The sequence below is a fragment of the Lactuca serriola genome, chromosome 5 (assembly GCF_051521515.1).
Source record: "Lactuca serriola cultivar US96UC23 chromosome 5, Lser_US96UC23_V15, whole genome shotgun sequence".
NCBI lineage: Eukaryota > Viridiplantae > Streptophyta > Magnoliopsida > Asterales > Asteraceae > Lactuca > Lactuca serriola.
The window spans coordinates 152,110,901-152,137,665 of NC_136412.1; positions in this window are offsets into that span (position 1 = coordinate 152,110,901).

Consider the following 26,765-nt stretch of genomic DNA (forward strand, 5'->3'; position numbering starts at 1 on the left):
AATGGCCCCGAGATGGATTGAGAATCTCGATCTATGCACCACCTCCATCAAAATGCTACGTGCCCTGCCCATAAATGACACCCAAATCCGACCGTGAAAGGTCATAAGCCCTCGGCTATCAGTAACAAACTCGGATACCTACCTAATCACCCGCTCCCTTTTGCGGTTCTTCGGTCTAACTGCCTCTGCTTGGGCCTATCGGGAGGTATCCAATATCAGAGTCATCACCTTCATCCTCATGCATATATCTCAAATCGTGGCACTCTCTGCCTAGTGCTCAGAGCATCGGCTACCACATTAGCCTTACCCGGGTGGTACAGGATCTCACAATCATAATCCTTTACCACATCCAACTATCTCCTCTGACGCATATTTAGGTTGGGCTGATCCATCAGATACTTCAAACTCTTGTGGTCCGTGTATATGGTACATCGAACCCCATACAAATAATGGCGCCATATCTTGACGGCGAAAACCACTACCCCCAACTCCAAATCGTGGGTGGGATACCACATCTCATGAGGCTTCAACTACCTCGATGCGTAAGCTATCACATGCCATCTCTGCATAAGCACCGCTCACAACCCTGATATAGACGCGTCATAGTACACCATAAAATCCTCCATTCCCTCCGGAAGGGCTAACACCAGGGCTTCGCATAATCTCTGACGAAGAGTCTTAAACAAGGTCTACTGCTCGGGACCCTAAATAAAAGCAACGCCCTTCTGGGTCAATCTGGTGAGAGGAATGGTAATCTTGGAGAAATCCTTGATAAACCTCTGATAATAATCGGCCAACCCCTGAAAACTCCTGATCTCAGTGGGGGACCTCGGCACCTCCCAACTCATAACCGCCTCAATCTTGGTCGGATCGACCAATATCCCATTCTGATTAACGAGGTGTCCCAAGAACTAGACCTCCCATAACCAGAAATCACACTTGGAGAATTTGGTATAAAGCCTCTCCGATCTCAACACTCGAAGGATCTCCAAAGGATGTTCCTCATGTTGCTCTATGGATCTCGAATATACTAGGATATCGTCAATGAACACAATCACCGAACGATCCAACATCAGCCTGCATACCTGGTTCATGAGAACCATGAACGATGCTGGTGCATTGGTGAGCCCAAAAGGCATCACCACGAACTCGTAATGCTCATAACAAGTCCTGAATGCCATCTTCGGGATATCCTCATCCCGCACCCTTTATATGATGATATCCAGACTTCAAGTCAATCTTGGAGAACCAAGATGCACCCTTCAACAGATCGTCGATCCTTGGTAACGGTTAACGGTTCTTGACCGTCAACTTGTTCAACTCCCGGTAATGAATACACATCTTGTGTGAACCATCCTTTTTCTTGACAAAAAGAATCGGCGCTCCCCACGGCGAGCTACTCGGCCAAATGAATCCTTTCCCTAGCAGCTCCTGAAGCTGTGAGGATAACTCTTGCATCTTTGGTGGCGCAAGGCGATAGGGTACCTTGGCAATAGGCGTTGCTTCCGGAACCAAATCAATATGAAACTCTAGCTGCCTGTCCGGAGGCACACCCGACAACTCATCGGGGAAAACATCCGGGAACTCACGTACTATCGGTACCACATCAACATAACTCCGTCTCTTTGCGGTAACTTGTGTATCCATCACATAGGCTACAAACCCTCCACAGCCCTGCTGTAGACTCTGCCTCGCTGTGGCAGCTGAGTAAAATGCTGACCCAGATCGGGTACCCTCACCATACACCGTAAGTGCTCCCCCACTAGGGTCTCATATGGTCACCAACTGACGCTCGCAATCGATAACAACTCTAAATCGTCTCAACCAGTCCATGCCCATGATGACACAAACGTCCCCCATCACAATCATTACCAAATCTATCAGGAACTTAACACCGAAAATATCGAGCACACATCCTCTGATCACATCAGTAGCACACACCGCTTGCTCGTCATCTATGGAAACTTGTAGAGTTCGGCTCAACGGCTCTTATCAGATACTGATGTGCTGACTAAATGTTAATGACACGAAAGACCGACTCGCACCTAGGTCAAACGACACCAAAGCAGGTACATAATTCATCAGGAAAGAAACTAAGAATACCAAAAAATAAGCACAATATCTCAAACTCAACATAAATAAATGAAAGAATACATACCAACCACGACGTCGGGCGCTGCACGGACCTCCTCCGTTGTTAACTGAAAGGCTCTCCTGCGAGCCTTTGGTGCCTCGTCCTTCGCTGGTCGACCCTCATTAGTTCGTGCAACAGGGGCAAATCCCTAGGCCGGTCCCTGTAACAGCTGCGGGCACTTGGCCTTCTGATGGCCTGTCTGATTGTAATGAATGCAAACCGAAAATCCCTTGGGGAAATCCCTTTCGAAATGCCCCTACTTCCCACACTTGTAACATACCCCAACTCTGCACACTCCCTCACGGATCTTGCCACACTTCCCACAAGTTCGGCCCTTCGGACCTCCAGATCTCGAATCAGCGGGCTTTGCCCGGTTGGATGCCAGCTGCGACTGCGTCGGTCGCCTGTCCCTCCTCTGAGACTCGGCCTCCTCCTTAGGTTGATTCTCCAGCTCAATCTCCCTATTCCAAGCATTTTCCTGGAGCTCGGAAAATGTCCGGTACGTCGAGTTTTCCATGATATCACGAATGTCTCTCCTCAGTATGCCCAGATATCGGCTCATACGTGCCTGCCCGGTCGATACGTGCTCAGGGCAAAACAACGCGCTCTCATGAAACATCCTTGTAATCACTGTCACCGACTCAATTCTCTGCTTGAGGGACGAGAACTCCTGTGCCAACCTCTCCCTCTCCACAGGGGGGACATACTCATCTTGGATTATGGTGGTGAACCTCTCCTAGGTCACTACTGTAATCTCCACAGAAGTGAAATCAGCCGTCACGAACTTCCACATATCCTTCACTGCCAAGCGAAGCTGGTTCATTGCGAACCATACTATCAAATGCTCCGAACATGAACACTTGTAAAAGCATCCCTCAATGTCAGAAATGCACCTCATCGCGGCTATCAGATCCTGAGTCCCATCGAACTCTTGTGGCTTCGTGTTGCTAAACTCTCAGTACAACAATGAGTCACCCCCCTGCGGCCTCGCGGCAGCGACACCTGTGGTGGCTGCAACAACAGTAGCCTCCGACAGAGCAGCATAATGCTCATCAAACATCTCAATCAAGGTGGTCTTGATAGACCTAAACATCTCTAGAATCTCAGCCCAGATGGCTGCGGCTACCTATATCACACCCCGAAACCGATGGCGGAAACGTTCCGGGGCGGAGGACATCATGTATATCGTAAGCAATGTACATAGTCAACATAGTAAACACAAAACATTACATTACATAGAAATATTTACATTGTTTGAAAACAAGGAATTACAAAGGTTATACATACATATATATATATATATATATATATATATATATATATATATATATCATATCATATCAACAAAAGTTAAGACGAGTCTTCTATGTGCTCTGTCTTCTCCAAAAGATCGCGATGCACCTGTCTAATGTGGACCTGAGAATACAAGTAGTTTGAAAATCAGCATAAAGCTAGTGAGTTCATAAGCGGTTTAGTTTTTGTAAAAGAACACGTTTCCTTTGGTTTTCTGAAAAAGTCGTTATCCACGAAAATCCCATATTTTCTTATAAGTAAAGTTTAGTTATTCGTTTATCTTACAGTTTGATTTGGAACATTTCGTTATTCCAGGAAAAACCCTTATTTTCCTATATGTGAGTTAGTCGCTTTGAATGCTATGCCCTTGTATATATCATACTTGTTGTATTAGTTAGGTATTCTGATATTCTAGTTGTCCTACACTCGAATGTATCCAAAGACGTACTTTCATATTCGTATTCGTATTCGTATTCATATTCGTATTTGTATTTTATTAGTATTCGTTTTATTCCTAGCTCTACTTTCGTGTTCGCTTTGTTTCTAACTGTACTTTCGTATTCGCTTTGTTTCTAACTGTACTTTCGTATTCGCTCTGTTTCTAACTCTACTTTGGTATTCGCTCTGTTTCTAACCGTAATTTCGTATTCGCTCTGTTTCTAATTGTACTTTCATATTCGCTTTGTTATTATCCGAGAGCGTATCTTATTAGTATTAATCCTAATTGATGATTGGTATAAATTATTCGTAAATTATGAAATATAACATAGATTATAACACTTTATCAAGAAATCTATGATTTGTCTAAAAGGTAACTCTGCAATTCGAACTAATGGTTAATACGGTTATTGATATTTAAAATATACAAAATATGAACATTTGAACTGAAATAAAAATTTTGAGTAGAAGACGTACTTTCATATTCGTATTTGTATTCGTATTCGTATTCATATTCGTATTTTATTAGTATTCGTTTTATTCCTAGCTGTACTTTCGTATTCGCTGTGTTTCTAACTATACTTTCGTGTTCGCTCTGTTTCTAACTGTACTTTTGTATTCGCTCTGTTATTATCTGAGGGCGTATCTTATTAGTATTAATCCTAATTGGTGATTGGTGTAAATTATTCGTAATTTATGAAATATAACATAGATTATAACACTTTATTAAGAGATCTATGATTAGTCTAAAAGGTAACTCTGCAATTCGAACTAATGGTTAATACGGTTTTCGATATTTAAAATATACAAAATATGAACATTTGAATTGAAATAAAAATTTTGAGTACAAGATTTCCTTGTACTTTTGCTTGTATTCCCTCTAAAAACATTTGAAAAACACAGAAAAAGAGTAGGGGTATGAACTCACCAGTCGCGGAATGTGTCGGTTGGAATGCTAAACCTCAATTCGGGGCTTGAGCATGTGTGAGGTTCCTATGTAATATGAAAATATACACATTTGTATCTAATTAGGCTTTGTACTACTAATTATTTGAGGATATACACTTCTAATCGCGAAAACACTTCATTTCGAGTGTTTGGAGTGACCCGGGTGACATCTATGGACATATATGACTTGGATATGGAGTTTACTCTTCAAGAGTAAACTCCCAAGAGAGTTTACGGCCCTAATGACCCACTCCCCATGAGTTTATGGCCGTAAACTCATGGTGGGGTGTTCTAGGGCTGCTAAATGGTCTTTTCTCACTTGGGAAAATTAGCTAGGATCAGATCTAGGGTATAGGAATGAATTAAACCAACATATGGACCATATAAGGGAGTTTACTATAGTAAACTAGGAGTTTACAGCTGTAAGCTCCCCCACACACCTTCCGTTGATGCTTTGGTGGCCTAGGTCATTTACAAGTGTTTCTAGCTAAATCTACAAGTCATGGAATGAATTTAGGGCATCATTTGACCCATATATCGGAGTTTACGGCCCAAGAACCCATCGTTGGGGGGTTTAAAGCTGTGAACTCCTAAGGGAGTAGTTTTTCGCATGTTTAAGGCCCTTAACTTGATTATGGTTGCTTCTAGACTTTATTCCAAGGCTTATGGTGTGTTTAAGTGGCATCTTAACACTTGAAAATGAGTTTACTCCCCATGAATTGGTGTTCATGGTCCAAGCATGTGCTTGGGCCGTAAACTCATGTTTATACCCTACATGATGAGTTCAAGGTGTTCTAAGTCCAGTTTGGTAAGCCCCTAAGTCATATCTAAGCTCCAAATGTGGTTTGGAAGGGTTTTAAGGCTCAAAAACCGGATTTTCATGTGTGCACCGCCTAAGGCTATTCCATGGCCATAAACACATGTTTATGGTCCTATTCCATGATTTGAACACGAAATTGAAGGCTAAAGATGTTATAGTAGGAGCTAGAATAGTTACCTTGAAGATTTGGAGCTTGAATTTGGTGATTTTGGACCTAGGATCGAGTTGTAGAGAGAGTGAGTAGAGAGATACTAGAAAAAGGCTTCAAATGAGGGTCTCTCAATTTTGTATATGGTTAAAGTTTGAGACACAGTGGAATTCTACCCGATACTGACGTTAAGCGAGGCTTTTGGTCGCACCCGATTAAGTTGTCGTAACCTGATATGATTGAAACTAAAATTTTTCAAATTACTAGATTGGGGCATTTTCGTGAGTTTCTAACGTGTTTGGATACCAATTAAGTCATAATGGCAAACTCAAAATTAATGACTTAATTTAGAAACGAAACAAAAACAATTCAAAACGACGAATTTTTAATGAAGGAATGGGTTACAATGATGGAACGAACTTCGGGTTGTCACATTATCCCCCCGTTAGAGGGAATTTCGTCCCGAAATTCAAACTTTAAACACGACTCAAGGATATGGAAAAAGATACGGATACTGTTGTTTCATCGGATCTTCATGCTCCTAAGTGAATTCGGATCCTTCACTTATCGGGATGCAGCTTTGTTTCGTACGTTTAAATCTCTCGATCTATGATTTCGATTGGTTCTATCATGAGGTTCAGACTTTCGTTGATTTCGGTCTCATCAAAGGGATTACTAGGGTTTCATCGGGTAGGCACTTCTTAAGGAAAGAGACGTAGAATACCAGATGAATGCTGCTAAGTTCTGAGGGTAGTCAGAGTTTGTAGGCCACGGAATCGATCCTAATGAGGATTTCGAAAAGTTCTATGTACCTCGGGTTTAGTTTTACGCGTTTCAAAATGTAAGATGCCTTCTTCGCTTATTACGTGACTAAAGAAAATGGTTAGACCGAAGGGTATCACTACATCCTCGTAGTGACCATACCAAATCCTGAATGCTGTTTTGGAACATCATTCTCGTGAACTCGAAGCTGACTGGGTAACTTCTGCATTTCTGCTAGAGCCTATCGATGCGGAGATTTGGATATAGGGTTTTCTCTGGGAATTGGGTCGATATAAAACTCTACTTTGCGTCTGAAGGGAATTCCCGTGAGCTCTTCGCAAAAGACATCAGGAAAAATTTGCAGACTTCTGGGATGCTCTCAAGGTCTATAACTTCCTGTTTCTCGTTGACCACATAGGCTGGAAACTAAGTTTATCGCTAATGGTCTCTTTCTCACAGTTAGCTATCTCGATGGTAAACGTTTCGGTTACTAGTTGAGGACTATGTTTATAAAGATGTTCGGATGAATAGCTAACAGATTATCTTTCAGTACTATAATTGAAAAGGATTGCAAGCATAAGGGTTGTCGAAGAGGAATATACCTGTGGAAATGGTGGGATCGACGGATTCCTCACCTTGTCCTATAGCTAGGACTCTTCCAGTGTTTCCAGTTGTTGCTGCATTGGGGTAGTTTCTCTTATAATGCCCGAGTTCACCGCAACCATAGTAGGCCTGACTGATACGTGCTCCGGAGACTTGGTTGGTTGATGTTCTACAACTTCGCGCAAGGTGACCCTCTTGGCCACAATTTTTGCAAAATTCCACACGACAGGGACCGGGGATGCGGTGGTGGTAACTGCATTGGTTACACCATGGGAGAATACCGGCATATCCGGTGATAGGTGCTTGGGTTGAGGAACCGATGACAAAATCAGCAGCAGGGGTAGTGGCAGCATGGACTGCCACTATCCGCTGTTTCTTCGAGAGCTCCTGTGAATTCTGACTTTTCTCCTTCGTCTCCCAAAACTTTCTTTTCTCACCACTTCTCTCTGTTGGGTCAAAAGTGGGTGCTGTTTCCTCTATGTCCTCACTATGGTCGATCAAGATTTGCGCTAGGCATTTGGCACTGTTGTATGTATCCGGCTTCATAGCTAACATGTTCCCTTTGGTTGGCTGAGTCAACCCCCAGATGAACCTCTCAACCTTTTTGCTTTCCAGGGTAACCATCCCCGGACAAAGAAGCGCCAAGTCGTCAAACATTGAAGTGTAAGCGGCAATATCGGAACCTTTCATCTTCGGGTTCCAGAGTTCATGCTCCAGCTTCTTTATTTCGCTCCAAGGGCAGTAATCTGCGCGCAGAAGTTCCTTCATGATTTCCCAACCCATAGCTTTGGCTACACGTATGGTTAGAGATTTGACTCGGCCGTTCCACCAAGTCAGAGCTTTATCGGTGAACGTGCAGGCGGTGAATTTCACCTTGTCGGATTTTGAACAAGGACAGATCTCGAAGATAGATTTGATTTTCTCTAACCACCTAGTTAGGGCAATGACACTTCCTGTGCCATCGAAGAATGCGGGTTTCGCGTTCATAAAGTCCTTATAGGAACACTCCTTCCGGTGTCCCTGGCTACCTTCCTGGTTTTGGGTTTGGGTACCACCCCGTGAATCACTAGGATTTATGTGAGACATGGCGGATGCCACTGCGGCAACAACAGCTACCTCGAACATGACAGGATCAAATTGAGGAGGAGGTGGTGGCGGAGGGTTGTTGTTGTTCTTTGAACGGGTTCTCTTTCTTGGAGGCATCTTGATCTAAAAAGATTAGGAAAGAGAGGATGGTAGGTCCTCTGAATTGAATCAAGAGATATGAAACAAGGGATATATGTTTATGACAGACATAGAATTCTATTAAGCGATAAAGCATGAATGAATTATCAAAACAGATAAAATATCACTAAAGGAATGATTGTGGAGCAACGCTGGAATGAGGATTTCTATAACGGATTTGGCTCGAGAAATACTCCCATAGTATTTCATGACTTGCTGCAACGACGGCTCATTGTTTGGGTATTGGGTAAGTTTTAGGCATGCTGCATACCACAGTCACTCCCAAGCACATGTTGGCCGTGTCTCGAATGAATATAGTTGGCCAGGCTATATTGATCCTAGACATGACTACATAACTGCCCAGGTTTAACCGCAGCGTATAACACCCATTTACTTATGTTTCGTTCTAATTGTAGTTACAGATTTCGATGGTTAGGTATACTTTGTAAACTTTTGAAAATACTTATATTTTGAGGTATACTTTTAGTTCAAAGCACATAGGCCCCTTAGTGTTTATAGTCTTATACCATGTAAGGTTTGGTATAATAGTTCACTATAAACAAGGGCTCTGATACAAATCTGTCACACCCCGAAACCGATGGCGGAAACGTTCCGGGGCAGAGGACATCATGTATATCGCAACCAATGTACATAATAAGCATAGTAAACACAAAACATTACATTACATAGAAATATTTACATTGTTTGAAAACAAGGAATTACAAAGGTTATACATATACATCATATGAACAAAAGTTATGACGAGTCTTCTATACGCTCAGTCTTCTCCAGAAGATCGCGATGTACCTGTCTAATGTGGACCTGAGAATATAAGCAGTTTGAAAATCAGCATCAAGCTGGTGAGTTCATAAGCGGTTTAGTTTTTGTAAAAGAATAGGTTTCCTTTGGTTTTATGAAAAAGTCATTATCCAAGAAAATCCCATATTTTCTTATAAGTAAAGTTTAGTTATTCGTTTATCTTACAGTTTGATTTGGAACATTTCGTTATTCCAGGAAAAAGCCTTATTTTCCTATATGTGAGTTAGTTATTCGCTTTGAATGATATGCCCTAGTATATAACATACTTATCGTATTAGTTAGGTATTTTGATATTCTAGTTGTCCTACACTCGTATGTATCCAAAGACGTACTTTCATATTCGTATTCGTATTCGTATTTGTATTCGTATTCGTACTTTATTATTATTCATTTTATTCCTAGCTCTACTTTCGTGTTCGCTTTGTTTCTAATGGTACTTTCGTATTCGCTCTGTTTCTAACTGTACTTTTGTATTCGCTCTGTTTCTAACTATACTTTCGTATTCGCTCTGTTTCTAACCGTACTTTCGTATTCGCTCTATTTCTAATTGTACTTTCGTATTCACTCTGTTATTATCCGAGGGCGTATCTTATTGGTATTAATCCTAATTGATGATTGGTATAAATTATTCGTAAATTATGAAATATAACATAGATTATAACACTTTACCAAGAAATCTATGATTAGTCTAAAAGGTAACTCTGCAATTCGAACTAATGGTTAATACGGTTTTCGATATTTAAAATATACAAAATATGAACATTTGAACTGAAATAAAAATTTTGAGTACAAGATTTCCTTGTACTTTTGCTTGTATTCCCTCTGAAAACATTGGAAAAACACGGAAAAAGAGTAGGGGTATGAACTCACCAGTCGCGGAATGTGTCGGTTTGAATGCTAAACGTCAGTTCGGGGCTTGAGCACGTGTGAGGTTCCTATGTAATATGAAAATATACACATTTGTATCTAATTAGGCTTTGTACTACTAATTATTTGAGGATATACACTTCTAATCGCGAAAACACTTCATTTCGAGTGTTTGGAGTGACCCGGGTGACATCTATGGACATATATGACTTGGATATGGAGTTTACTCTTCAAGAGTAAATTCCCAAGAGAGTTTACGGCCCTAATGACCCACTCCCCATGAGTTTACGGCCGTAAACTCATGGTGGGGTGTTCTAGGGTGCTAAATGGTCATTTATCACTTGGGAAAATTAGCTAGGATCAGATCTAGGGTATAGGAATGAATTAAACCAACGTATGGACCATATAAGGGAGTTCATGGTAGTAAACTAAGAGTTTACGGCCTTAAGCTCCCCCACACACCTTCCGTTGATGCTTTGGTGGTCCTAGGTCATTTACAAGTGTTTCTAGCTAAATCTACAAGTCATAGAATGAATTTAGGGCATCATTTGACCCATATATTGGAGTTTACAGCCCAGGAACCCATCCTTGGGGGATTTACGGCCTTGAACTCCTAAGGGAGTAGTTTTTAGCATGTTTAAGGCCGTTAACTTGATTGTGGTTGCTTCTAGACTTTATTCCAAGGCTTATGGTGTGTTTAAGTGGAATCTTAACACTTTAAAATGAGTTTACTCCCCATGAATTGGTGTTTACGGTCCAAGCATGTGCTTGGGCCGTAAACTCATGTTTATACCCTAAATGATGAGTTCAAGGTGTTATAAGTCCAGTTTGGTAAGCCCCTAAGTCATATCTAAGCTCCAAATGTGGTTTGGAAGGGTTTTAAGGCTCAAAAACCCCATTTTCATGTGTTCACCGCCTAAGGTTCTTCCAGGGCCGTAAACACATGTTTATGGTCCTATTCCATGATTTGAACACAAAATTGAAGGCTAAAGATGTTATACTAGGAGCTAGAATAGTTACCTTAAAGATTTGGAGCTTGAATTTGGTGATTTTGGACCTAGGATCGAGTTGTAGAGAGAGAGTATAGAGAGACTGGAAAAAGGGTTCAAATGAGGCTCTCTCAGCTATATATATGGTTAAGTTGTCGTAACCTGATATGATTGAAACAAAAAAATTTCAAATTACTAGATTGGGGCATTTTCATGAGTTTCTAACGTGTTTGGATACCAATTAAGTCATAATGGCAAACTCAAAATTAATGACTTAATTTAGAAACGAAACGGAAACATTTCAAAACGACGAATTTTTAATGACGGAACGGGTTACGATGATGGAACGAACTTCGGGTTGTCACAACCTCCTCGTGAATCAATTGGCGAATCTCCTCATCGCTAACACCGCTGCTCTCTGGAGTGCTGCGCGTCCCAACCATGATGTCTCTGAAACACAACATAATGATATTAGAGACTCACTCGAGTATACCCGCACTCGATAACTCAACCCTACTTGCTCCTTAGTAACCTAAGGATTCTTATTTGGACCGCAAACTGATCCAATGCTTCTAGTAGTATGGCCCCTATACTACCTTCCACACCACATCAATACTCACCCCAAGTCCTCCTCATAGGTTCCCAACTTGCAAGTACTCTATACTACACTGAATCTAGCCTACTCTCTAACAAGCTTCTCATAAGCTACTCTCTGCTACCTATATGCACTCAAAGGAATTCACAACAGCAAAACTCCTAGGCTGAGGTATCACAAATCAGGCCACTCTAGTCCAAAGATATGAATTACCTAGCCTACTCTAGCATGCATAACTCATTGCATAATATCATAACACATAATGTAAGGGTATTTTAGGAAGTCAACGTTCGGCCGTTGGCTGATCGTACACACTGCTTGTGACAACCAGATATTTCGATTCTATGTAATGACTTAAAAAGTCAACTATTGTAACCACTTTTGAAAATAATGAAATTAACTTTGAAAATAAAATTTACAAAAAGTCTCTATTTTGTTTACCTACTATGTTAGATATCATTAAACTGTGAGCGTACATAAAAAGAACGTCCACATCTGACTTCGTATGAGAAAGTTATGATTTTTCCAAGTTCGGTATAGCGGTAGACAGCCAAAAACTCGAAACAGAAATCGAACGACTTTTGGTCGGAATGACCTAAATGAGAATCGATGGTCTCAACAGTGGTATTTCAACAGTAAAAAGTCTAGCAAAAATAGACATCGAACAAAGAAGTTATGGATTTCTAACGCACTTTTCTTACCCCGATCTTTTAAAAATAAATAATAAAAATAATTTCAGAATTTGCCAACAGAGTCTAAACGAAAATTGTAGAGCGTAGTCTCACCTACGCGTGGACACAAAGAACGCCGAAAACGGAGTTCGTATGACGAATATATGAATTTTTGAAGTTTACTAAATAATAAAAATATAAAATTTAATCAAAATTCGGTATTATCCGAAGGGGGACTCACCGGCCCAATCCAAGTTATGCCCGACATAATAGCGTACGCCCAGCGTACGCGAGGACTAGGCCTCGGATTGTCTACGTCGCCCCTATGCGAGGATATGCCCTGTCCCATCCGAGCTCCGAGGTAGTCGAGGATGCGGTCACGCGTGACACACGAGTACGCCCAGCGTACCCGCGTTCGCCCAGCATACCGAGGCGGTTCCCAGCCCCTATAAAAGGGATGCGAGGTTCTGGGGAAATTACACCTTTTCTCTCATATTTCTTGTGTTTTTGCCTCGTTTTCCATGCACTTGCTATCCCGAAGCCCCGGTGTCCATACTCAAGTCCTGAAGGTCGTTTGTGCTCCCGAGATTCCTGAGAATCCCGGGAAAATCCACTTTTCCAAGTCAAAGTTCTGCTCAGTTTTCATCTCGCTTTCTTCAAGCCTTCAAGTGAGTTCATACCCCTATAAACTACATTTTTAAATGTTTTATAAATGCTTTTTATACAATATTAAGGGGGGAAATGCTAGTCAAACATGCGATTATTATCGTGTGTAACTTAACGATTCACTATATAAACTTATTATCTAAGTAATCATATGTGATTCATAAACTACTACATGAGTATTCTTCTATGAAATAGAAATACTTTCAAAGACACCTCATCTTGTGGAAATAAAACGTGTATATATGTATATATACAAATTAAATGCTCCATTTTACATTAGGTATATGTGAACAGTTAAGTCATTTTACATGTTATACCTTACATTAAGAGTGAGCATTACACTAAGGTTTACTATCTTAACAAAACACACTTTGAAAAACTATAATAGGTATAGTTTACGAGGAAATCACGAACATTTACATACTTGGTACACTACATCAAAGAAGATATTTTCATATAGAAGAACAAATGGACATTTTCATATGTAAATCTGTTTATACTAAATTTTGTGAGACATTTCACGTACCTCGATTATGCATTTTAAGTCCTGTATTATATACCATAATCCCTTGTAGGGGGAGCGTGATACTTGTGTATAGATCTACACGGGATTGACAATACCATACCTAAGTTGTTAGTTACAGTTAGCTGGCAGGCCTGGTGACAAACGTCATAACTTTCCAACGCTTGAAGAACGTTGATATAGGCATCCTGGTCAAATAGCTGTTGGATTAATGTCTAAGTCCATAACTATAATTGGTAAGACTTGACCCGACCCGGCATGGTCCATTTGGGTTGCATGGCATCATGCACTTGGATAGACTATATGAGAGAAATAAGACACTTATGGTTATTAATATATTATAAGTTCTAGTATATTAATAATAAGAATAATAAGATTATTTAATTAGTATTGATCAAGAATTAATCTAGGATTAATTAAGTGATCAAAAGAAGACTAATTAAATATATGGGTTGATTGTGTAAATCATCCATACTTGTATAGTGGGCTAATGCTCCATGGATAATCAAGTTGGGCTAAAACCCATAGGATGGTCCACGGATGCTCCATGGTGTATTTGTACCCATGGATCATGGAAATGAAAGGCCATGTCAATTAGGGTTTACATGGTGTAACCCTAACTATATAAGCATCTTATTCTTGACCAAAATCGGCCACTAGTGTGTGAAGAAAAAGGGCTAGCCGATTTTCATGAAGTGTAGAATTCTCTCAAGTTAATCCATGTGTATTTGGTGTTGTGTGAACCATTTGAGGTGTCACACTTGGGGCACTTGGCACTCAAGCTTCATGAAGACTTTCTACACCAAAGAGGTATGTATTCTATCTTGCTATAGTTATTGTTTTGTATGCTAGATTAGGATAATACCTTGGAAGTTCTTATTTGCATGTATAACAGAGAAAACATAGATCCAAGGTATTTAGGGTTGCATGTACACTTAGGAGTGTTAGAATGCTTAAAACCCAACAATAGCGTGGTCATAAGACTCACATGGGGTATTAAAAACACATTGATTTATGGGATTTTTCACATACCTTAACGATTTACACATAAAACTACTATTTTAGGCATGAAAAGCATTATTGCATTACATTTTTGGAACAAATCAAACAATCATCTACTATTTAAAAAATATGGGATTTTCTTGAAACATTTAACGTGAACAAAACATTTTCATTCTTTTTCATATAAACATTGTCACTAAATACTTATGAACTCACCAGCTTAAATGCTGATATACTCTTTCAAAACCACTTGTATTTCTCAGGGATTCAGTAATACAGGTAAACTGTAGCTTTTGAAGAAAGGACGCTGCGGCGTTAGTTTAATTTCATTTTAAACATTATGTTGTAATCTCTTTTCAAACAAGTACCTTTCAACAATGTAAACTTTTAAATTATATATGTGATGGTTTTATTGCTTTCTTTACTATGTATTTAATTGTTACGATAATACATGAAGTCATCCACCCTCGAACGATTCCGCCGTTCTGGTTTGGGGGTCTGACAAATTGGTATCAGAGCATTGTTTATAGTGAACTAAGTATATCGAACCACATAAGATATACAAACTATAAATGCTTAGGGACTCAAAGTCTCTGACAAAACGTTTTTACACCTAAAACCTCGTTTCATTTAAATAGATTATTTTGGGTCGTAAAAGTACAAAATACATGCATACAACGATATATTTTTCATGGTTAGAACTATACAAGAAGTATTAAGACGAGTTGGACACTACGATTAGTTCTCAATATATGTAATCGAATTTGGGACGAATATAGGCTGATCAACTATATTTATCCAAGATTGGAGTAACGTATGTCGAGGAATGGTCGTAGTGAGCAACAAGTCAAAACTTACCAAAATAAACACTAGTATCAAACATACGAATTTAAATCGTATAGGAGTATTTGGTGCATGCAAAAGTTTAATCGGCATGTTTAGTGTTACATATTTTCAAATTTTGTTCAATTCTTATAACCCTATTCTCGTATAGTCAAAATGGCTGGATTCCACCAACCAGGGGACCCCTACTACCCTAACCAAGGCAATGGAGGATGGGTAGAGGAGGATCCCGAAGAGGATGAAGAACCTATCGAGTTGGATGAAGGGGATGACTCTGGTACGGACTCAGAACCAGAAGCGGTCGACCCTCCAGCCATTAGGAGGAACTCCCAGGGACCCACTCCCGTTTGGGGAAGTCACCTCCACCATTGGAGCCAAAAACAAGGGATACGTTCTCCCTACGGTATGTGTCGGAACATCTACGACATCAGGGAAGGAGGTTCAGCCGACCGAGCACTCCCGGTCATGGTGGGAAAACTGGCCAACTAGTCATATCAATTCGGGGTCCAAGCAAATCTACTTCGCAAAGTCAACATGGAAGTACAAGTTCACACTTCTGATATCTGTCGATTGGATAGGTTGCAGGATGACACCCACCTCCGCGCCGACACATTCCAAGCACAAATGATTGCAACCCTCGCAGAGAGGAGGGAACAACAACCTGCCTTCGATAGGCGTCTTATGGAAGCAAAGCAATCAGACGCGGAGTCAAGCTCCAAGCGCAACCTACGCCGCAAGTAGTGCTTTCTAAATCCCAAAACTTTGTTATAGATTAGGAACTCGGCTAAAAGTCTTACTTTTCTTTAACTTCTGTATCGGAGATCCTTAGAAGGGTCAAAAAAATTCTTAACTCCAAATGTAACTCGGCATGTTTTTAATATATATGAAGAAATTCAGTTGTGTATAAATTCTTTGACTACCACTTAGATTCATAAGTTATCTAAAACTATGCAAACTTTTATTATGAGTCAAACTCTCTAAACCATGGGTAGTTCAGTCAAATTTATAAATTGATAAAAATGACAAATTTATTAACACACTAAAAACTTATGTTCTTCATTTTATTTCTTTATCAGCACAATGTCGCCCCGTAGATCTACATGCCGTGTCAACAACGCACCAGCTCCACTATCACCCCCTCCGACATCAGAAAATGCTGCATTGATAGTTGCGGTAACAGCTACAGTAACAACGGCAATGGTTCAAATAAGCAACAATCGTTCTGGTGGGGGAGTAAACAGTTCTACAAATGGCCAACGTGAAGGTCGCCCAGGTGATTGTCCATACAAAGATTTCATGAATAGAAAACCCATTACTTTTAATGGGTTCGGAGGAATAATGGCTCTATCCTAGTGGATAGAGAAAAATGAAGCGGTTTTTGAAATATGTTCTTGTCCGGAAGGAAACAAAGTGAAGTTCGCTGCTTGTACTTTCTCTGAAAGAGTTCTGACGTGGTGGAATGGCTATGTCAAGTCACTAACGCTAGTAGTGGCTAAATCTATGGGCTGGGAGAACCTAAAATGAATCTTACTGCAAGAGTATTGTCTGCGGGGCGAATTGCAAAAGCTCGAACAGGAACTTTGGGGTCCTACCATGATAGGCTTAGATATCACGACCTATACCAACAGATTCAGTGATTTGGCAATCCTTTGCCCAGGGATAGTTGCTCTAGAGAGCAAGAAGATTGAAAGGTACATCTAGGGACTGTCACCCCAGATTCGACGGAGTGTTCTGGCTTCCAAGCCAATCACCTTCGATAGCACCAAACAGTTGGAACAAGCTCTTGTAGACCATGGGGTCTGCCAAAACTTCGCAACCATCGCACCGGAGCAACCCAGACGAAGCAACAACAACAACGACAATGCCAACAACAACAAGAAGAAGAGGTTCTGGAACAAATGGAAGGGTCAAACTTCACAGGAACGTTCCAAGTAACAACAGATCGTGGCAGTCTATGCCGCTACTACCCCCGTTGCTGCACCAATTATCACTACACCAGCAAAGCCATATGTTGGAAACCTTCCAAAATGCAGCAAATGCAATTTCCATCACAATGGAAATTGTCAGGAGATGCATTGCAACAACTGCAACAAGAAGGGGCACACTGCCTATTTCTGTAGAGCACCAGCACAACCGATCACCCAATTCAAGGAGCTGGTGTAGGCCAGGCATGTTATGGATGCGGTGAGGCTGGACACTACAACAGAGACTGCACTAAAGCAAGGAATGATGGCGGCATAGGAAGAGTGTTGGCAATAGGGCAGAACGAAGCAATAGCTGATCCCACGGTGGTTATGGGTACGTTTCTCCTCAATAACGCTTATGCATGCATACAATTTGATTGTGGTGCGGAGAGGAGTTTCGTGAGTCATAAATTCAAGCATATACTAAAACAAACCCTAAAACACTCAATAATATATTCACAGTAGAAATGCCAAACGGTACAACAGAAAGCATGAATGATATGTACATAGGCCGCACACTAACTCTAAACGAACATTCATTTCAAATCGATTTAATTTCGATTACTATAAAGAGCTTTGATGTCATCATTGGTATGGATTGGTTAAGCCTACACCATGCCGATATTCTTTGTCATGAAAGGGCCATTTGCCTAAACCTGCCAAGTGGCGAAACTCTTTTCATTTATGGTGACAAACCTGGTACCAACTTAGAAATCATCTCTTGCGTCAAAGCCTAGAAATACCTACGTAAGGAGTACTATGCCTTCTTAGCCCACGTAGTAGATAAGGAAAAAGAAACGAAGAGCATCAAAGACATTCAAGATGTCTGCGATTTTCACGATATCTTCCTTGAAGATCTTCTAGGAGTCCCACCAGAACAACAAGTCGAGTTCAGAATCGATTTAATTACCGGAGCTACCGCAGTAGCTAAGTTGCTGTATCGTCTGGCGCGCGCTGAGATGCAAGAACTATCCAGCCATTTAAACGAACTGCTCAACAAAGGGTTCATCAGGCCAAGCTTCTCACCCTGGGGAGCACCGGTCTTGTTCGTCAGGAATAAGGATGGATCACTCCACATGTGCATTGATTACTAGGAACTTAACAAGCTTACTATGTAGAACCGATACCCGCTACCCCGCATTGACTACTTATTTGACTAACTCCAAGGAGCGAGTTATTTCTCAAAGAAGAATTAAGATCCGGGTATCACCAACTACGAGTCTTGGAAGGAGATGTTCCCAAAACAACTTTTGAACTCGTTATGGTCACTATGAGTTTGTAGTAATGCCCTTTGGAATAACAAACGCACCGGCGGTGTTCATGGACTTAATGAACCGAGTCTGTCGTTCATTCTTGGACAAATTTGTGATTATGTTCATAGACGATATAGTTATTTATTCAAAGAATAAAGAGGATCATAGTCAACACCTCCGACAAGTCTTGGAAACACTAAGAAAAGAGAAGCTATACGCGGAATTCTCCAAGTTCGAATTTTGGATTCGGAAGGTAGATTTCCTAGGTCACGTGGTTAGCAAAGACAGAATTCATGTGGAACCTTCCAAAATTAAAGCAATCGAGAGCTGGTCAGCTCCAAGAACCCCAACAGAAATTCAACAATTCTTGGGTCTTGCTGGCTATTACCGCAAATTTATAAAAAACTTCTCGAAGATTTCTAAACCACTCACCACCCTGACACAGAAGGGTGTAACTTTCATTTGAGAAGGAAAACAAGACACTGCATTCCAAACGCTTCAGCAAGCACTATGCAACGCACATATCTTGTCCTTGCTAGAAGGAACAGAAGACTTCGTAGTCTACTGTGATGCATCTAACCAGGGTCTTGGATGCGTACTAAAGCGACGAGGTTAGGTCATCGCTTACGCTTCAAGACAACTCAAGACGCACGAAGTCAACTACACTACCCACGATCTTGAACTAGGAGCAGTCGTTTTCGCGCTAAAAATCTGGAGGAACTATCTTTATGGCACGAAAGGCACGATCTTCACCGATCACAAGAGCCTTCAGCACATCCTTAATAAAAAAAACTCAACATGAGGCAGAGACGATGGGTTGAACTACTAAATGACTACGAATGCGAGATTCGCTGTCATCCAGGAAAAGAGAATGTAGTAGCTGATGCCCTTAGTCGGAAATAATAATCAAGTCGCCGAGTGAAATCCTTAACGATGACGATCCATTCACATCTGTCCACACAAATCAAGGAAGCTCAGGGGGAAGCCTTGAAAACAGAGAATGTGGCAGGTGAAGCGCTAAGAGGAATGGACAAAAATTTTGAAGTCAAGGGTGACAGAGTCCATTAATTCATGGATCGGATCTGGACACCAAAGTTTGGTGGATTCAGAGACGTAGTTATGAACGAGGCTCATAAGACTCGATACTCCGTGCATCCAGGTTCGTACAAGATGTATCAACACCTCAAGAAACTATATTGGTGGCCGAACATGAAAGCAGAGATCGCTACCTATGTATGCAAGTGTCTGACCAGCGCTAAGGTCAAGGTAGAGTACCAGAAGCCATCGGGAGTGCTCGAACAACCCGAAATACCCGAGTGGAAGTGGGAACGGATGACGATGGACTTCATAACCAAATTACCCAAGACGGCGGGTGGACTAGACACCGTCTGGGTAATCGTTGATAGGTTAATAAAAATCTGCACACTTCCTACCAATAAGAGAAACCGACAAGATGGAGAAGCTAGCTCGAACCTACATCCGAGAGATTGTGCGATTACATGGTGTACCAATATCCATTATCTCCGACTGAGATAGTAGGTTCACCTCACGATTTTGTAAATCGTTAAAAAAATCTCTAAGAACGAGGCTCAACATGAGTACTACCTACCATCTACAAACCGACGGTCAAAGTGAGAGGACCATACAAACCTTGGAAGATATACTAAGAGCTTGTGTAATCGATTTTGGTAAGGAGTGGGATACCCATTTACCAGTAGTCGAATTTTCATACAATAATAGTTATCACTCCAGCATTAAAGTTGCTCCATTTGAAGCCCTCTATGGACGGAAGTGCAGATCACCACTATGCTGGACGGAAGCAGGCGACACACAACTAGCTAGGGGAAAAGCACCCGAAAGCAGTCTCACTAGCCCGGAAATCATAAGAGATACAACCGAAAAGATTGTACAAATTCGGGATCGACTAAAGGCTTCAAGAGACAGACAAAAGAGTTATGCAGACAAAAGACAAAAACCCTTGGAGTTTCAGGTAGGGGACCGAGTGCTATTAAAGGTCTCACCCTGGAAAGGGTTAATACATTTCAGAAAATGTGGGAAACCAAAACCTGAGGTATATTGGACCATTCGAGATCCTTGCATGGATCGGCCCGGTAGCCTACAAAGTTCGTCTACCACAGGAACTCAATAACGTATACCCTACCTTTGATGTGTCAAACTTGAAGAAATGTTTGTTTGATGAGACCCTCGTCGTCCCTCTAGACGAAATTGAAATCAATGAGAGTCTCCATTTCATAGAAGAACCAATTGAAATCATGGATAGGGAAATTAAAAGAACAAAACAAAGTCGCATACCCATCGTGAAGGTCTGCTGGAATGCAAAGCGAGGACCTGAATACACCTAGGAATGCGATGATCAGATGAAACACAAGTACCCACATCTTTTTCCTTAATCCACAAGTGTTTTCTTATATTAAATTTAGGGAAGAAATTCCCTCTAACGGGGGGATGATGTGACAACCTGATATTTCGATTCTACATAATGACTTAAAAAGTCAAATATTGTAACCACTTTTGAAAATAATGAAATTAACTTTGAAAATAAAATGTACAAAAAGTCTCTATTTTGGTTACCTACTATGTTAGATATCATTAAACCATGAGCGTACACAAAAAGAACGTCCAAATCTGACTTCATATGAGAAAGTTATGATTTTTCCAAGTTCGGTATAACGGTAGACAACCAAAACCTCGAAACTGAAATCAAACGAATTTTGGTCCGAATGACCTAAATGAGAATCGAAGGTCTCAACAGTGGTATTTCAACGGTAAAAAGTCTGGTAAAAACATACATCGAACAAAGAAGTTATGGATTTCTAACAAACTTTTCTTACCCCGATCTTTTAAAAATAAATAATAAAAATAGTTTCAGAATTTGCCAACAGAGTCTACACGAAAATTGTAGAGCGTAGTCTCACCTACGCGTGAATATAAAGAACGCCGAAAACGGAGTTTGTATGACGAATATATGAATTTTTTGAAGTTTACTAAATAATAAAAATATAAAATTTAATCAAAATTCGGTATTATCCGAAGGGGGAGTCACCGGCCCAATCCAAGTTACGGCCGACATAATACCGTACGTCCAGCGTACGCGAGGACTAGGACTCGGATTTTCCACGTCGCCCTTATGCGAGGTTATGCCCCATCCCATCGGAGCTCCGAGGCAGTTGAGAATGCGGTCACGCGTGACACACGAGTACGCCCAACGTACGCGCGTACGCCCAGCGTACCGAGGCAGTTCCCAACCCTTATAAAAGGGATGCGAGGTTCCAAGCAAATTACACCTTTTCTCTCATATTTCTTGCATTTTTACCTCGTTTTCCATGCACGTGCTATCCAGAAGCCCCGGTGTCCATACTCACGTCCCGAAGGTTGTTTGTGCTCCCGGGATTCCCGAGAACCCCGAGAAAATCCACTTTCAACAAAACTATAAGAATATTTTATTTGAATGTGAAAAGAATTGTAACAATTATTCTTCCCATGAAACCGTAATACCATAATAATTGTCTATATAGTGAGTTTTCATAACCGTACTATCAGAATTTACGTGTAGCGACGTTCTTCACGCGTCGAATTATGATGACACTTGTCACAACGAGGATTGTAGCTAACAGTCACGGCGCAGGATCATTAGTCCCGTATAGATCTATACACACTTGTCACGTTCTCCGGACGGAAGATTCTGGTTATAAAACATGACTTCTAGCGGTACCTTAATAGGTATAGTGAAGATGAATGACTCACATATTCTGAACTAAGTTTGTATTCTTGAAAATGATTATTTTGTATGAAATGATTTCTCTTTTCCACAATATTAACAAAGGAATAATTAAGAGGTGTATGTCCTTGTATGTATAAGAATGGTATACTAAAAATGGTTGCCCTTGATATGATGCAAATGTATAAATAAGCTTATAGTATTTATAATCATGTTTCATCTTGAGAGGGTAAAGTAGGGTAAGATCTTTTGCATGTTAACATATCCATATGATAGTTATTAGAAACAATATGAAATGTATAACGAAAGATATATGCTTTCACACAAGATTAACCATTGTTTACTTGTATTCTCCCCCGTAATGTGTTCACAACATTTAAAAAGTATTTAAAAGCGTAGAAATGGGGGTATGAACTCACTTGGTAGTTTGAAGAAGGTAAGACAAAACTCGAGCAGAACTTCGACTGGGGAAAGCTGATTTCTAGTGATTTTCAGGAATCTTTGGAGCGTAAAACTTCCTTTGGAACTTGGATATGAAAACCGGGGCTTCTGGATGGCTTCGAGGGGTTAAAAACAGTGCAAAAGCACAAGAAAGAGAAGAAGTGAGCAACTAAACCCTGAACCTGTTTGAGTTCTACTTATAGTCACTACTAGAAAAACAGCCTTTTACGACGCTCATTGCGCGTCATAAAAGGCTCAGACGACGCGCAAATGCGCGTCAAGGAAGGCCTTGTCATAAAGAGAGACGACGCGCTTTTGCGCGTCGTCTATAGATGATGCGCATTTACGACGCGCAGTTACGACACGCAATGCGTATCAAGGAAGGCCCAGTCATAAAGGAAGACGACACGCATTCACGTATCGTAACCTTACGACGCGCATGTTAATGACACGCAATGCGTATCAAGAAAACCCCTGTCAAGAAAGGCCATGTCATAAATGAAGATGACACACATTTTTGCGTATCAAAATTTTAAATGTTTAAAAAAATATATTTTTTATAGATTTACTAATTTGCAAATTAAATTTGCATTTAATGCCTCATAATAGAAAATAAAATATCATATACATAAAATATAATCCATTTCATAAAATTTAATGTCATATAAAGTATCATATACAAAAAATAGAATCCATTGCATAATATTTTATTAAAAATTTAACATTTTTTTGTTTCCGTACTTTGACAATTTGTGCTGCTGCTGATTCCGGAACCAATCCGTGACTGCATTCCAGAGCTGATTCAGTGGAAAGAGCATTCCAGACTCCATCACTTGAAATTACAAGCCACCCACAAGAAGAAGATAGCTGAAGATCATGAATAAATAAAAGTTGTTAACAAAAAAATGAATAAATTGAGTTTAATTACTAAACTAACCTTCACTTGTTTGACATGAGGAACTGGAATAATGAACTCCTCAACATCTTTATCTCCAATAGATCTTGAAAGGCATAACCCACCTTGTCAGGGGTTTTGAGTCTGAATTTTCAGAGCCAGTCTACTGATGATTGTTAAGAAGAGGAGCAAAATTTAATAATTTTTATGCTGTTTTGGTGCTAAAGGGATCTCTTTTGCAAAGTAGAGTGTCACCAGTGTGCAAAATGTATGAAAAATCTGCAAACATGCCAACATGTTTTGTATTATTTAATATTCCAAATTTCCTTTTGTTAGTTAGAAACATCAGAAGGCTTTTTGGTTGTCAATTTATCAATTTTAAGATATAGTTATATTTAGCTATTAAAAACTCACCACTGCAACTAAAAAAGATGCCTTCAGATTTCCACATGCCTCACACCAAGCTATACTTTTCAAGAAAAGAAACCACCTGCCATGGAGAATGATCAAATTAATTAGAAAAAATATGAAAAAAAAAGTCAAATAAAACCATATAATATAATAAGAAGACTTCCAATAGATAATATACGTGTGCCAATTTCCACTAGAACCAGATAGAAACCCTAAGATGTTTCCAATCGCCATCCATGAACAAAATATAATATTTGCTGAGTTCCTCTGATCAGGGCCTATGATAAACAAGCAATGTAAATAAAATACCCAAAAATCATCATCATAAACAGGCAATGTAAATAAAATACCCAAAAATCATCATCATCATCATATCTTGAGAAAACATATTTCTTTCTTCTTTCCTTTCTTACAAAAAGTAAGGTACCCCTGTTCTTGGTCCTCTCATCTGATTGTTTTTTTCAGTTTCTGTGAAAAACTTTACCTCTCTCTCCTGTCACACCCACCACAATCATTAATTCATTATTAAATAATATACTCCTAAAAGAAAGAAAAAAAGATAAATTAACTTATGGGAATACCATGTTTTCACTAAAGCTCAAAATTGAAGCCATGTTGCCACACCGATAGCAGTAATTTGGTGCAGACCAAACCTATAAGATGAAGAAAGAAAATGAAACATCAAATTTTTTGATTTTTGGGAGTGAAAAAAAGGGTAAAACAGGAAACTTACAGTTACAAGTCGTTTATGTTGAAACATGTACTTTAAAGAATTGAATCTCTAAGGTTTTTGTTTGGTTCAAAAGTAAAGTTGAGGTGGATTTCTTCTCGAAGCCACCACTGTTGGCTGCAAAAACAACACTGAGTGTTACGTATACACTTGAAAGGAATTGAAAATATCTACAGTCATACACTTAGTTAGTTACCTGATTAAGGGTGGGATACTTATCTACTTTTTGGATCTTTGTTATCAGAGAACAATGTTTGTTATCAGGTAAGCCTGGTGACACATATGAAGAGTCATGATCATATTTTGCAATCCAGAATGTGTAGTAATCCTTTTCATTGAGGCTCTTGGATAGATTGAAACATAGTTTAGTGTTGTGTTTTCCTTCAACCCATCGCACATAGACATTATGTCAAGCACCTTGTGGGCGTACATCAGTAACTGATCGAACAGAGACTAATTCGTGTTCATGGCTATACCCTCCAAAGCAGCTTTATGAGTAGACAAATTAAGTGTGTGATATATCAACCATTAGTTCCGATATTACATAAGAAAATGATAACAAGTGCAATCACCATGGCCTTTGCATCATTCTTATACCCCTCCAGAGTTGTTGTAGCAATTGCCATCACCTAGTCAAAACAATAGCACACAACAGTGCCACATCAGCATTATCAAATTGCTATCATGAGTAAAAACAAGTACATTTCTCATATCAGTAAAAGAAAAAGAAAAAGGCAAAGTACCTCTCGTTCAAATGGAGGATATCTCCCAAGTCCTGGTGTAGCATTAGCTGAAGCTGAAACTATGTCCGCAAGTACACGATGAACCTGTACTCATTACAAACGATTACATAAATGAAATTAAAAGAATAATAATATTAATAAGAGAAAAGGGGAATTAATTAAAAATGAAAAAACAAAATAATGTGTAGTTTTTTTACCTCGTCAACACAGAGACGTGAGGGCTCTTAATCTGATACATAGCAGAAATCACAGGGACCATTTTGTAATTTATTCTTAATCGATTTTACTGATCACAACAATGGATCTTGTTGCTATATTAAAAAAAATTATATTTTAATAATTCATGAAGCCTTGACTGGATTGCAATTTGGGGAAACAAAGATTAGTTGTCCCAGATTACTTATCTTTCCTTGAACACTACTTGGAACAACTTATCACCATGACAAGCTAAATCAACTAGAAACTTTCCCTATTTACATTTTACAACAATACCTATCAATAAATGAAACAATTATACTACATTTCTTAAAAAAAAAGCATAAAATTAGAATAAAATAATGAAATAGATGAAGAGAAGTTAAAAAATCACGCATATTATAGAACAAATCCATATCTAATGCTTGAAGCATTCTAGTTTAATCAACTAGGATAAATGTCTAGCAATGTGATTACATTGCAATAATTTCATGAAGGTTATTTATATAGCTTTGTTGTTTTGTATAAGAAAATACAATTACCTTCCCAACTAGTATCTTATTAGCATGCTAAACCCCATATACATCAACAGTAGCAAAGAATGTAACTCCTCTATTAAAAGCTTCCTTTAGCACTTTGCTGCCTTCTTCCTCAGGGAGAGGATTGTTATAGATACCTGTAAGCCCCATGCAACCATACCTTAGTATTGAGACTTGTAGAAAAGGAAAATGAGGTTGAATGTATAACAGATCCATATCTAATTTGCAATTTATAAAAATCTTTTCTATCCCTAATCATACAACTTTTTGTCCCAGAATTCAACTACCGAATGCATCAAACCCCCAAATTGGAAGTAGAATATAAACCTAGATAGAATTAAAGAGATGATTTAGGGAGAAAGGTTTTAACAGAAAAGGTAATCGTATCACATACTAGTTTTCTATTATGTTGCCCCATGCAGCCACATGGATAATGTTTTTTGCATGTATCAGACACATAGAAATTCAGAAGCCACATGGATAATGTTTCTTGCCCTTAAGAATTCATGC